This window comes from Protopterus annectens, chromosome 2.part0 (genome assembly GCF_019279795.1).
Source record: "Protopterus annectens isolate FY-2018-M chromosome 2.part0, PAN1.0, whole genome shotgun sequence".
Lineage (NCBI taxonomy): Eukaryota > Metazoa > Chordata > Ceratodontiformes > Protopteridae > Protopterus > Protopterus annectens.
Window position 1 is genome coordinate 234,233,584 of NC_056728.1, and position 12,613 is coordinate 234,246,196.

A 12,613-nucleotide genomic window follows, 5' to 3' on the forward strand; every position below is an offset into this window, starting at 1 on the left:
TAGTCCATAATGGAGAGTTTTTTCAGCAAACTCAAGGGGTGGCAATGGGTGCAGCCTGTGCACCTAGTTTTGCCAATTTGGTACTGGCTAATTGGGAGGATAAATTTATTTTTCCTTCAAGTTATTCGCAATACTGTAAACTGTACAAAAGATTTTTAGATGACATAATAATCTTTTGGAATGGGGGTTGTGAAAAGTTAAAGGAATTTATTAAATACATAGGAAATACAACAAATTTCCTTAAATTTACTTATGCTACATCTAGTAACAGTATTGCATATTTGGATTTGGAAATTACCAAAACTACTAATTCTTTTGAGACCAAGGTATACAGGAAGGACACTTATGTCAATTCATTCCTCCATTATGACAGTGGACATCCAATTCACTGTAAAAGGAACCTAGTAAAGGGTCAATTCATCAGAGGGTCAAGGATGACCAGTAATGAGGAAGATTTCACTAAGGAATGTGATAAATTGGAAGGGATGTTTATTGATAGAGGGTATCCCAGGAAATTCATTAGGGACTTTAGAATGGAAGTAACAGAAGCAAGAAGGGACAGATTCAAGCCCATTATAGGGCAGAAAGAAAACAACTTGAAGGACAATAATATGACAGAAAACATAAAGTACGAACAGTCATTGGTTTTGGAATACAACAGCCTAAATATAAAGGTCAAGGAACTGTTTCAAAAGGAATGGCAGAGATTTAAGGATCTCACAGACTTAGAAGGATTGTCTGAAACAAACCCAAAAGCAGTGTTCAAAAATTCCTTAAATATTAAAGGTATATTAGAAACAGGGAATAGTAGAAAAAAGGTAATAGGTGATAGAGCTAACTCAGGTAAGGTGGGGACATTTAGATGTGGCAAATGTAAACAATGCGAATATGTGACAAATCAGGAGAAACTATACTTGGATAGTAGAGAACTGTGGGTACAAAGCAAGGGGTACTTTAATTGTGAATCAAAAGGATTGGTTTATTTAGTAACTTGCAAAAAATGTTCTTCCTACTACGTAGGCAAAACTGAAAGATCCCTAAAAAAGAGGATCTATGAACATATGTACGATATCAAAAAGCACAAAGAAACAAATGCATTATATAGGCACACAAAGGAATGCAAAGAATATAAATTTAGTTTCTTTGTGTTGGATCAAGTAAAAGTTGATATTAGAGGTGGCCCCTGGGAGGAGAACATAAGGTATAAAGAATTGTGGTGGCAGATAGCCCTAGAAGCTAACAGAACTCCGGGGCTGAATGAATATATCTCTATTCTGCCACTTTTAAAACTAAAAAGTTACTAGAACATAATACATTAAAAAGAACTATATTGGAAATGGGCAGCAGATGGCGTCAACCCCTATCAAACATTTACACTTCTTTTAACAGTACAAAGCAAATTTGAACATATGCTACTGAATTGCGCAAATATACAAATGAAATCTCTTATAGGATTATTTTAATCAGTTAACAAAGAAGACAGGGAGAAATAATACATATATTTTTTAAGATTTTGTTATAATTAAAGGAACTTATGTTTTTAAATTTAACATATTTAATGAGATTTTAAGCAAGTGAAACTTGATTTGTTCTTTTTAAAGTAAGTATGGAACATGATTGGATAGAGACATAATTAATATATATAAAAGGAAGGAAATGTTAAGTTAATGTGTTTTATCTGATGAAGTCTTTTACTGGACGAAAACCCAGTGATTTGTAAATAAAGCGTTCATATTGGAATACTACCATTCACTTCTCTTTGACTTCCAGTTTTTATTTTAAAACATATAAAAAGGACAGTAAAACTAAATGGTGTTAGATCTGATTTTTTTGTCAAATTTGGTATTTGTAGGAACATACCAAGGTTATCTTCCATGTTTGTACTGAGAAGCAAACCTTGTACATTAAAGCTGTAGCTGTAACAGTATAATATGTGTCTGTTTTAGAAATAAGTTGTTTATTAGTAACTGCGCTTAAGTTAATAAAGTACAGTGCTGTAAAGTATAGCAGCCTGCAAGACTCTGTGCCTTAATCAGACTTTGTTTCCAGCATCATAAAATTTATCAGTGGCAGGCCTAGCCTGTATTCAGACACAGGGCGAGTGGTGCCTTGTATAGGGTCACTCCAGTAAAGGTGCACTAACTAAAATTTTGAGTGAATCCTGAACAGGAGCACTCCAGTTTTATTTAGCTTGCAGCAGTACAGTTTTCAGTTGTCTGAATCCAGAGTGAGACTGACGTGCAGGAAGGACGCAGTGCCATAAATTCTCCAAGTCGGTGAATTTCAAGGTTTCAAAGGTGCAACTGCCAGTTTTGTTTCACCAGCTTTTTGATGACTACAGAGGAATTTCCAGCCATCTGCAAGAGAACATCTTGATCACCTGTCTTTTTGGTGTGTGGTAAGACTTTTTTCTGTGTCACATACAGCATGGATGCCATTAGAGGTCATAGTAGAAAATGTAAACAGGGTTTTACTCTTAAGGAATCAGAACAACCAGATAAAATCAGGGACAGAATGCAGAGTTGGTATACACAACATATTAGCAAATGTAAAACCTTACTAGGGCAAGTTGATAGCAAGGCATTATGCAAATGGATTACAACATTTGACTGGTATCACAAACAAAAGAATGTGTGGTATAACAGTAAATGTTTATTGTGCGAGTCATATGAAACTGCTTTCTGTTTGCAATGTCATCCAAGTACAGTTCAGATTGTTGTTGAAAAGTTAAACTGTACAAAAAAATCTTCTGATGGTAAAGAACCAGATAACTTACATTACATCCAGATGTTAAACAGTTATGTCCTGTCACATGTGAAATGCTAATTTCAGAGTTAAAACAGTAGTCAAATTAGTTATAAACAGAATCTCCTGTAGATCTTGTTACACCCTTTAGAGAATATGTACAAAAGCGGAATGAAGCCACTGCACAGCACAAAACAAATAAGGACAGGGACAAGGTTCATGGTGAACTGACAGAAAAATTTAATAAACTTCTAAAAGGCAGACAAAATGATTTCAAAAAGTTTAGACAAAATATACAAATACTTTTTCAAAAGTGCACAGGAGCTTTAGAGTCAGCAGAACAGGTTACTGAAAAATATCAGGCAGCCGATGCAGAATTACAGGAAGAAATTTAAACTCTTAAGCAGCAGTTACAAAACAAGAAAAATCTGGTTAGTAAAGAGTTAAAGAAACAGCAGTTACAGGATAAACAAAATAAATTAGCTGAGCTGACAGAGACTAATTTACAGCACACAATTTTAATAGCACAGCTTAAGAAAGAATTGCAAAAGAGCAGGGAACTACAACTGATCTGTACAAAAAAGGCATATTTTACAATATGCTTACATTTATAGTTTCATAGGTAGGTACTAGGCTATCGGCCCAAGGGCCTACGTAAGCCTAGCCAGCAAGGTTCCATGGCTTACGCCACCCAAGAAAGTTATTTTCCTGTGCTACTGTCGAGCAGAGACACAGAAGTGATCCCTGGGGTGTACTTCTTATTTCCCATCCACTCATCAAGATTTTTCTTGAAGAGTGCTAATGAAGAACTTTGCTCGACATGGATGGGTAGCTTGTTCCAGAGTATAGGAAGTCTCTGGGACAGGATTCTATCCCTCCAGCGTGTCCTCTTTATTGTGGTGACAAGGTTTAGGTCCCTAGAGCGTGTAGCTCGGAGGGATTGGGATTTCTTTAGGTGTAGCATGTCCAACAGCTCTGGGTTTGACATAGCTTTATATGTTAGGAGAGATCACCTCAGAGTAGGCGATATACTATGGAGTAAAGCTGGAGTTTTTTGAGGCGGTCAGTGTAGGGCATTTGTTTGAGGCCAGTAATCCTCTTTGTGAGGTACTTCTGTGGCCTTTCCAGCTGCTGCAGATGTCTTGTGAGGTACATTCCAAAAGGGGCATTGTACTCTACAATGGGTCTAATGAGTGACAAGTAGAGGGGAACAATGACCTCTTTTTTCCTGGATGAGAACCCTTTTATGATGAGGTGTGCCACGTAGAAGGATTTCCTGACTACTGTGGTGATGTGACTATCAAAGGAGAGACTACTGTCCACCTGGGTCCCAAGGTCTGTTATCACACATTCGGTGTTAAGTAGATTGCTGCCTATGTTGTAGTTCATGGGTACAGAGATTTTTACCAAAGGGGATGACACTGCACTTTTTGACATTGAGCTTGAGGCCATGGCTCTGACGCCAGGCATCTGTCTCAGTGAGGCCCTTCTGTAGGATGTCCACATTATTTGGGGACTTGACTATGGCTCCTAGTTTGCAGTCATCTGCAAACTTCATTAGCCAGAGGCCTTCTGTGTTAGCCTGTACTTCAGAAAAGTAGATACCAGACAGGAGAGGTCCCAGGACAGAACCCTGTGGTACGCCACTTGTCACTGCTTTGAGGTCAGATTTGGAGTCTGCAACTTTTACAGTGTGGGTTCTGTCAGTGAGCCAATTGGCAGCCCATCTTGTGATGTAGGGATTTATACCTAGTTTAGTGAGTTTAGCTATAATTCCAGAATGGGGGATGGTGTCAAAAGCCTTGGCAAGGTCAAGATAGGCTGTGTGAACCACCTTACCCTCATCCACGGCTTTGGTGACTACCTCAAAGAAGTTGATCAGGTTCAGGAGGCATGATCTGCCTTTCACAAACCTGAACTGGGTGGGATCCAGAGTTTGGCGGTTACCAATGTCTTTGTTTATGAGTTCCATGATGATATGTTCCATGGCCTTGCAGACCAGGCTCATCAGGCTAATAGGACGTTAGTTCCAAGGATCAGTGGTGGCTCCCCCTTTGTGGAGTGGGATAACTGCTGCTGTGTACCATTCAGTGGGCACAAAGCCTGATGCAAGGCTATTATTGAACATGGTGCTTAAGTGAGGAGCCAGTTCATTCTGAAGTTCATGTAAAACGCAGCCTGGGATGTTGTCCGGTCCCATGGATGTTGTGTTTTTGGCTATAGAGAGTGCAGCTTTTACCTGCGTAGTTGTGATTACAAGGACTCTGCATTCTTCCTGTATAGATATGGGCCCTTTAGGGGGTGAGCGGGGGGTAAAGTTAACACTGAACTGATCTGCCAGGATGTTGGCAATATCAGTTGGTTCTGTAATTTTCGTGCCTTTTTGCTGTAACTCAGAGCAGATCTGGGTGTTGCTATCTAGATTCTTGAGATAGCTATAGAATGCTTTGTGGTTGTTCTTGGATTTAGTGGTGATTTTGTTTTTGTAGCTAGCTTTGGAGGATCTTATAAGGGATCTCCGCTTCTTACTGAGGCTGACCAGGGAGCTCCTCCACTCATGGGATTTTACTCTCTTTTGCAACAGTTTCTTCCTTCTGTTGTACAGTTTGTTTATGGCAGGGGACCACCAGATTGACTTCCTTTTTTTGGAGGATAGCATCTTGGTTCTGTTTGGGATAGCACGATCCATGCACTCATGTAAGTGCTTATAGAGTGCATTTGTGTAGGATTCAGCAGTTGTAACTGTATTGTCCATCTGCATGGGTGTCATGAAGTTCACCACTTCTGTCTTAAGAAGCATGAAGTTGGCTTTGGAGAATTTTTTTACTGTGGTTTCCTTAATGGGGGGTGGGGGCGGGATGTGGATATCAAGGGTGATAAGCTTATGGTCGGATCAGACCAACGAGGAGTTGACTTCAGGTGTGGAACACCGGTCACTCATGTTGGTAATGACTAGGTCTAGGATATTGTTGCCCCTGGTGGGGGTGTGGATAAGTTGATCTAGGGCATTGGAGTTTATGAATTTCAGAAAGCGTTGAGCTAAGGAGTTGGTACATGGGTAGTTTTCCCAGTTAATGATGGGGTAGTTTAAGTCGCCCATTATTAGGATGTTTAGTTGAACCCTAATAATTTCCAGTACATAAAGAAAAGAGGAGTGGGAATCCTGGGGCATGGTGGGGGATTTGTAGCAAGCTACAACTTGGATTGCAGTTTTGCCCAGAGTTAGTTGCACTTGGATAACCTCAGATGCATTATACTGAGCAACTAGCCTGGAGGTGTGGATATCCTTAATGAATATGGACACACCTCTGCCTTTGGTGTTTTGGTTCAGGTTACATGGCCAAAAAGTGTGGTATGAATTATAGCCTGGTAGTGCAGGGGTGCTCTCTGGAGCCTTGAACCAGGTCTCAGTCACTGCACAGATATCAGTGTTCTCCATTTTAAGGAGTGCCTCGAGTGAGTGCATTTTGAGATTTAGACTTCTAGCATTGAGTAGCATTACCCTCAGTTTTTGCTTGCCTGTTCCTGTTATGGTGGTGAATTTGTTATTTGAACCCTGCCTAAAAAGGCACTATAGGGGCAACAAGAGCCTTAGCCAGTGTCTAGAATCCCAGGGGTGACAGGTGCAGGCCATCTGTGGCAAAGCATCATGGTCTGTCGACCATATCATCCCAAGCAGACAGATACTGGATCCCCTTAGAATGACACCAGAAACTTAGCCAATTGTTGAAGTCAATCATTTTGTTCTTGTACTGCGGTATCATTCTGGGCGATGGCAGAATGCTACTCAGGGCTAGGGTCATACCTGCCTGGGCTACAAATCAGAGAGCTCTTCCATGTCTCTTTTAATGTAGTCCAGGGAGGTACGTCTCCGGTCATTCACACCAACATGGACAATGACAGAGTCATATTTGTACTTGTTGTAGAGTGACCTGAGTGCGTGGGTTATGTGGCGGATCCTGGCACCCGACAGGCAGCTGACAGTAACCTTCTCCTTGTCTAGTCTGATGAGTGGGACATCAGTGCCCCTGACTATAGAGTCACCTATGACTAGTGTGTTGGGTACGTTGTTTTGCCTTATTGGCTGTGGTTGAGTGGCATACTGAGTCTGTGGGCTATGTGTCATTTGGGTTGTGTTGGGGGATGGAGGTTGCTTGCGTTTCTGCTTTGGAGGTGTCTGTTGCCTATACAGATTATTATTGAGAGCCTCCGCGAATGTTTTTGTGTTACTGTGTGTGGATTTTGGTGGTGTAGATTTAGTGAGACTATGTGATGAGTGTGGTGCAAATGTTTACCTTCTCCTCATGTCTGTCAAGTTCAGTCTTGGTTGGAGAGAGCTTTACCTCCAGTTTGGCTAGATAAGTGCATCTCTCACAGGTTACAGTGTTGGGTGGTAGGAGGAGAGAGTTGTCTGTGTACATGAGGCAATGTCTACATTGCCTCAAGATGCCCAGATTCAGCAGATAGACAGGAGAGAACACTGGGAGCTGACCCTTGGACATGCCTTAATTAAAAAACTATTTTCCTCTAGATAAGTGAGAAAAGTGAATGCAAGAGCTGTTTTTCTCTAAGCATGTGAAAAATTAAGTACAAAAACTGTTTTCCTCTAGGTAATGAGGAAGGCTTAGTGCTATAGTAATTAGTAGCTTATTTTCATAGATTCATAGATTCATAGATTAGTACTAGGCTAACTGCCCTTGCGAGCCATTTTAAGCCTAGCTAATTATTCCTTGTGAGACTCAAACCCTGCACCTTGTGTTTGTAAGGCAAACACCTTAACCATTAGGCCACCATCCCAACCCTTTAGTGCTTACAAGTTCTGAACAAGTGCTGAGCATGAACAAGCAAATTTAAGTGCTAAAACTAAGAATATGTATCTGCACTAGACGAGTTAAAGGACAGAAACAAGTGCAAATGCAGGCTTTCAAATCAGAAAGTTGAGAGAGATGGAAGATTGCCCAAAGGGCCAATAACTACAATTTCTGGCCCGAAACACTTCTTATGTGGTAGACAGGTTACCTAGTGCTTACCATTCCCACTGATAAGCTAGAAGGCTTCCCTCCAACACAGAAAGGCTTTGGGGGCTCAGAAGCTTACATACAGTCCTGGATACAGCAAATCTGTATCTGGAACATTAGTTACAGGAAAGGTAGGAAACAGGCTTACAGTTTTTTTTTTTTTACAGAAAAGTAGCAAAAACAGTAGTAAAAACAATTCACATGCAGTGCGAGCTAGCACACTTGAGTATGCAGCAATATTAGACCAAACACAGTTTAAAAAATGCAATTAAATTAAAAAGGACTAAATGCAAGTGCAGAAAGAGTTTATTAGGTAGTACGTGGTAAAGAGATGGGACTTGGGGGAGTGTCCCAGATCAAATCTACAGTGGGGCGGGCAACTGCAAAAGCCTCCAAATTTAAACTACAAACCAAAAATAGGGAGGGTAGATGGGACAAAACAGAGATCTTAGCAACAACTAACAGTACAAACTTTAAAACCAAATAAAATTCTCAGCTCTGTATATTTGCCGATCAGTCTCTCAGAACAATGAGACAACAGTTTCAACAGAGATCTAAGCAACAATTAACAAACTCTATAACCAAAAAAATATATACTCAGCTCTGTATATTTGCAGATAATCTGTAAGGCAGTCTCTCAGAATACAGGTTCCAGCAATTTTGAAAAATTGAATTTAAAAAATGGATAGCATACACAGCAGTATCTGATGTATGAACAGATGCCTTACTTGGATTTTTATTCCCAAATGTTTTAAAATTTTCATCCAGTTAAATCAAAATGCTTATAAATTAGACAGTAAAGTAGGGCGCATGACTGCAGTTCTCATGGCATACACACAGGGACAGTCTCTCACAGCTAAGATGTTAAATAATTTCAAAATCACCAACTCAAATAAATTAATGGAGCAAGCTGGACATTTTAAATTAGCATTCCAGATAAAAAAAGAAAAAGAGAACAGAGCTAGTGTATAGAAATCAAATGAGAGTAGCTAAAAGCAAGTGAAGAAATGAAATCACAAAAGTGACATGCATGTATTTTCTTTTCAGAAAATAAAAATGAAGCTGCCTAAAGTACACCTGTTTAGAATACACAAGAGCAAAAGGCAGACAACAGCAAATGTAAATAATGTAACTATATCTGTTTTTTAGCATGTGCTAGCTACACCACTATCTATTTTGCTGTTTTGCAGTTTTTTGTAATTGTATAATAGAGCCAGGAATAGCAGAAACCCTGGAAAAAAGGCATACAGAAGTAATATTACTAATATAAGGTTGTGGTGGGTAAATGCTACTACAAGTAGAACTCAAGGTCATTTTTCTTGTCCAGGGGACAAGAATGTCACATTAGAAACCTTTCCCTTGACCAGAGTGTCACAGTCTAAAAGTCAGCCAGATGACAGGTATATGTCTAACTCTCACAATGTAAAGCAAATGCATCTTTACGAAACAATCCTGGTATAAATGTTGCATCCTGCAAGGAGAAAAGGCATTCTTTCAATTTTACACTGATTGTGTAAACAGTACTGCAGAAGGGTCTTAAATAGAGCTGCAGGAGAAAAATAACAGGTTTAGGTGCATTAAACTTGATTGGTATAGAGATATTGGCAAACAGATTAAAATTGACAGGCCAGGATATTTCACAAATTGTACATTTACAGGCACAATGGTTACCTACTATATAGACATCACAGAAGAAACATATAAATGACTCTTTGATTAGCAGGTTAAGGTTTGATGTTAGTTACTAAATGTCTAGATTGGACTAAATGTATGTTGCAGTCTCTGTTTGTACAAATACAGAAAAATTCAGTACAAATGAAATTAATGTCTAGTAATGAATATGTGTGGAGAACCATGTTTAAAAAATGGGTCCCAAGTACCACCTAGATTTAAATGCATGGGCAGCAAACAGTCTGCATAGATACATACTGTACAGGAAAAGTTCCACATTATAATGTAACAAGTTCAAAAGTAATGTGTCAGGTTGTAGTTTTACCACTGGTTTTTGGACCTCCATTTTATCTGTACCAGTACTGGTTACCCCAGTTAAAGGGAAATTATATGGATGTACAAAATAGAACTCACAAAATTAAACACTGTGCTCTAAAAAAACTCCAGCTATACTCTGTCGCATATTGTCTACTCAGAGGTAATCTCTGCTTAACATACAAGGCCATTTCAAACCCAGAACTGTTGGACATGCTACACTTAAAGAAATCCCAATCCCTCAGAGCGACATGCTCCAGGGATCTAAACCTTGTCATCGCAATAAACAAAACATGCTGGAGGGATAGGGTCCTGACCCAAAGACTCCCCAGACTCTGGAATAGACTGCCCATACATGTCAAGCAGAGTGCCTCTTTAGCCCTTTTCAAAAGGAACCTTGATGATTGGATGGGAGAAAGGAAATTCACCCCGGAGATCATGTCAGTCACCCTGCTAGACAGGGGTCCAGGGAAGTAAATAGTGTGGGAAGAAATAGCCAGGGAATTGTTATGGCTAGGCTTGTATAGGCCCTAAGGCTGATAGCCTAGTACCGACCTATGAACCTATGAACCTGATCCACTTTACCCCTATCAAAGCACCATCACCAGTCTGTCCTTTGGCTCTGGTTTCTATGGATTCATACTGTCAATGGATCCTGTGGCCCAATAACCTTTGGTATACACTTCACCAGCTCTGGGGTTTTTGGATCCATTTCATCCAGTTTGAACCTTATCAAATCCAATGTTGGAGTCTCCGGGCCAAGGACTTGGGTGGGTACCTCTGCTGCTTCCTTTAGAGATGACTGCCTTTTAGGCTTTGGCACCAATCCCCTCCTCTGTGCTGGCCACTTGGGTGGGCAGAGGGATTCTCCTTGTGCATTTTTCACACTCTTCCTTTGGGGAGTTGAATCTGAACACAGGTCTATTGTCTTCTGATCTACAAGTGGTTGGCATGGCTTTCTGGGTATTGGGGACAATCATTTCTTTGCCACACAAGGTTGAATCCACTGACTCCACTGAAAGTGATTTCCCCTTTATGTCTCCATGAACACAATCTAATAAAGAGAAACTGGAGACAGTCTGGTGGAAGGGGATTGGCTGAGGTAAAAAGAAAATAGAAATAGAAAGCAATCAGTTTTCCCAGCTGGGAGAGCTTCAAATATAAGAGAAAAACAATCAAACCTGAAGTAAAGTTTTCTCATTTTTTAAATGCAATAGGGATACTAATATAAACAGGTGCTTTGGTGCTTTCGCTTTGTTTTTTCTTTTCTCCCTTCTCTCTATTTCTTTGTTCAGATTTAAGAAATGTAGGCACTGCAATTAAAAAAAAGAGGAAGGGGATTGAGAGAGAAAGGGTCTGGTTAAGAGAGTATGACAAAAGAAAAATCAGTGTGCTTTTTCCCATGCTTGCATAGGGAAATGATTGTGTTAAGACCCTAGGCATTACCCAGTAACAAGTTTATTACAAAGCATGTAAATGAAAAAGAATATTGAATATTGTAAGGCTTTTTTCTGGTAAACAAGGTATTCTTTGCAGTTTTGTGTCTGGCTTGCATGTTACTAGAAAACAATTTGATAAAGAGAAATGTCTTGGAGAAAGTCTTTACTGAAAGCATTCAATGGTTTTTGCAGCTGGGAGAGCTATAAAGATAGACAAAATCAAATAGTGCTTACTAATAACACAGGCTGTACCATGCATCTTAGCATGACTAACCTTTCTTTGTGGTTAACTCTAGCCTGTCTGTGTGCCTATCAACTTAAAGCTTTTGTTCTTATTAGGAAGCAAAAACTTCAATATTTGAAGATGTATATAGTTTTGTGTGTTATTATTAAGTTGATAGGTTTTTCTTGGGGGGGTTGGGGGGTTATGTAAGATGTGGCATAGGCTCAAAGGGATATGACAAGAAACAACTGTATAAAAGACCAACCTGCTGAACAGTTAATGGATGTAACATAAAAGTTGGAACTAGACATTTAACAAAAAAGCAGTTATACATAAAATGTAGTAATACCTATATAATAAAATGATTCTTTCTGTAATGTCTTTCAATGTGAGTTTTATAACTATCTGTAAGACCAAAGAAAGAGTAGTGAACTATATTATAAAATGTACAGTGCAAATAGCTATGCTACATGAGACACACCTGGAAAGAACTGAACATGTGAATTTGATAAAGAAAGGTTTTCAAGATGGTTATTCAGCAGAATATCTGGGGAAAAGGAAAACAGGAGTACTTTTATTAATTGCAAGAGACCTGCAATAGTGATAAAAGAGGAAAAAAGATAATAATGGAAGATATATAGTACTAAGGGGCTACTGCCAAGGGAGGAGGAGGATTACAGTGGCATGCATTATATTCCACCTAAAACTGCTATGATGGAGCTTAAGAAAATTCTGGGAGAAATAATCAACTTTCAGCAAAGAAATATTACTTATAGGTAGAGACTGAAATTTTGTTTGCAACAGTGAAGATGTGCCTGGGGGCTTGGAAGGAAAAATATAACAAAGGAAGGTACATTTCTGAAGAAATTTATGAAAATGTTTAGCATAGAAGATGTGCATTCAGTACTAGGAGTTTGGAGTGAATTTACATATTATTCTCCAATATACAAAAACTGAGCTAGGCCAGATAGAATTTATATCTCACAGAAACATGTGCATTTAATTGAAGGTCTTGAAATGCACCCAATAACTATTAATATCATTTGCCAATATTCACTAAAATAAAAACACAAGGTAATGAAATAAAAATGAGACACTGGTGCTTCCCACCTATTGGTTGAAAAGAGAGGAATTTGAGGAATGCGTTTTGAAATTAATTCAGGAGCTACTAGAGAAGAAAGCAATATAATTAGGGAGTGGGA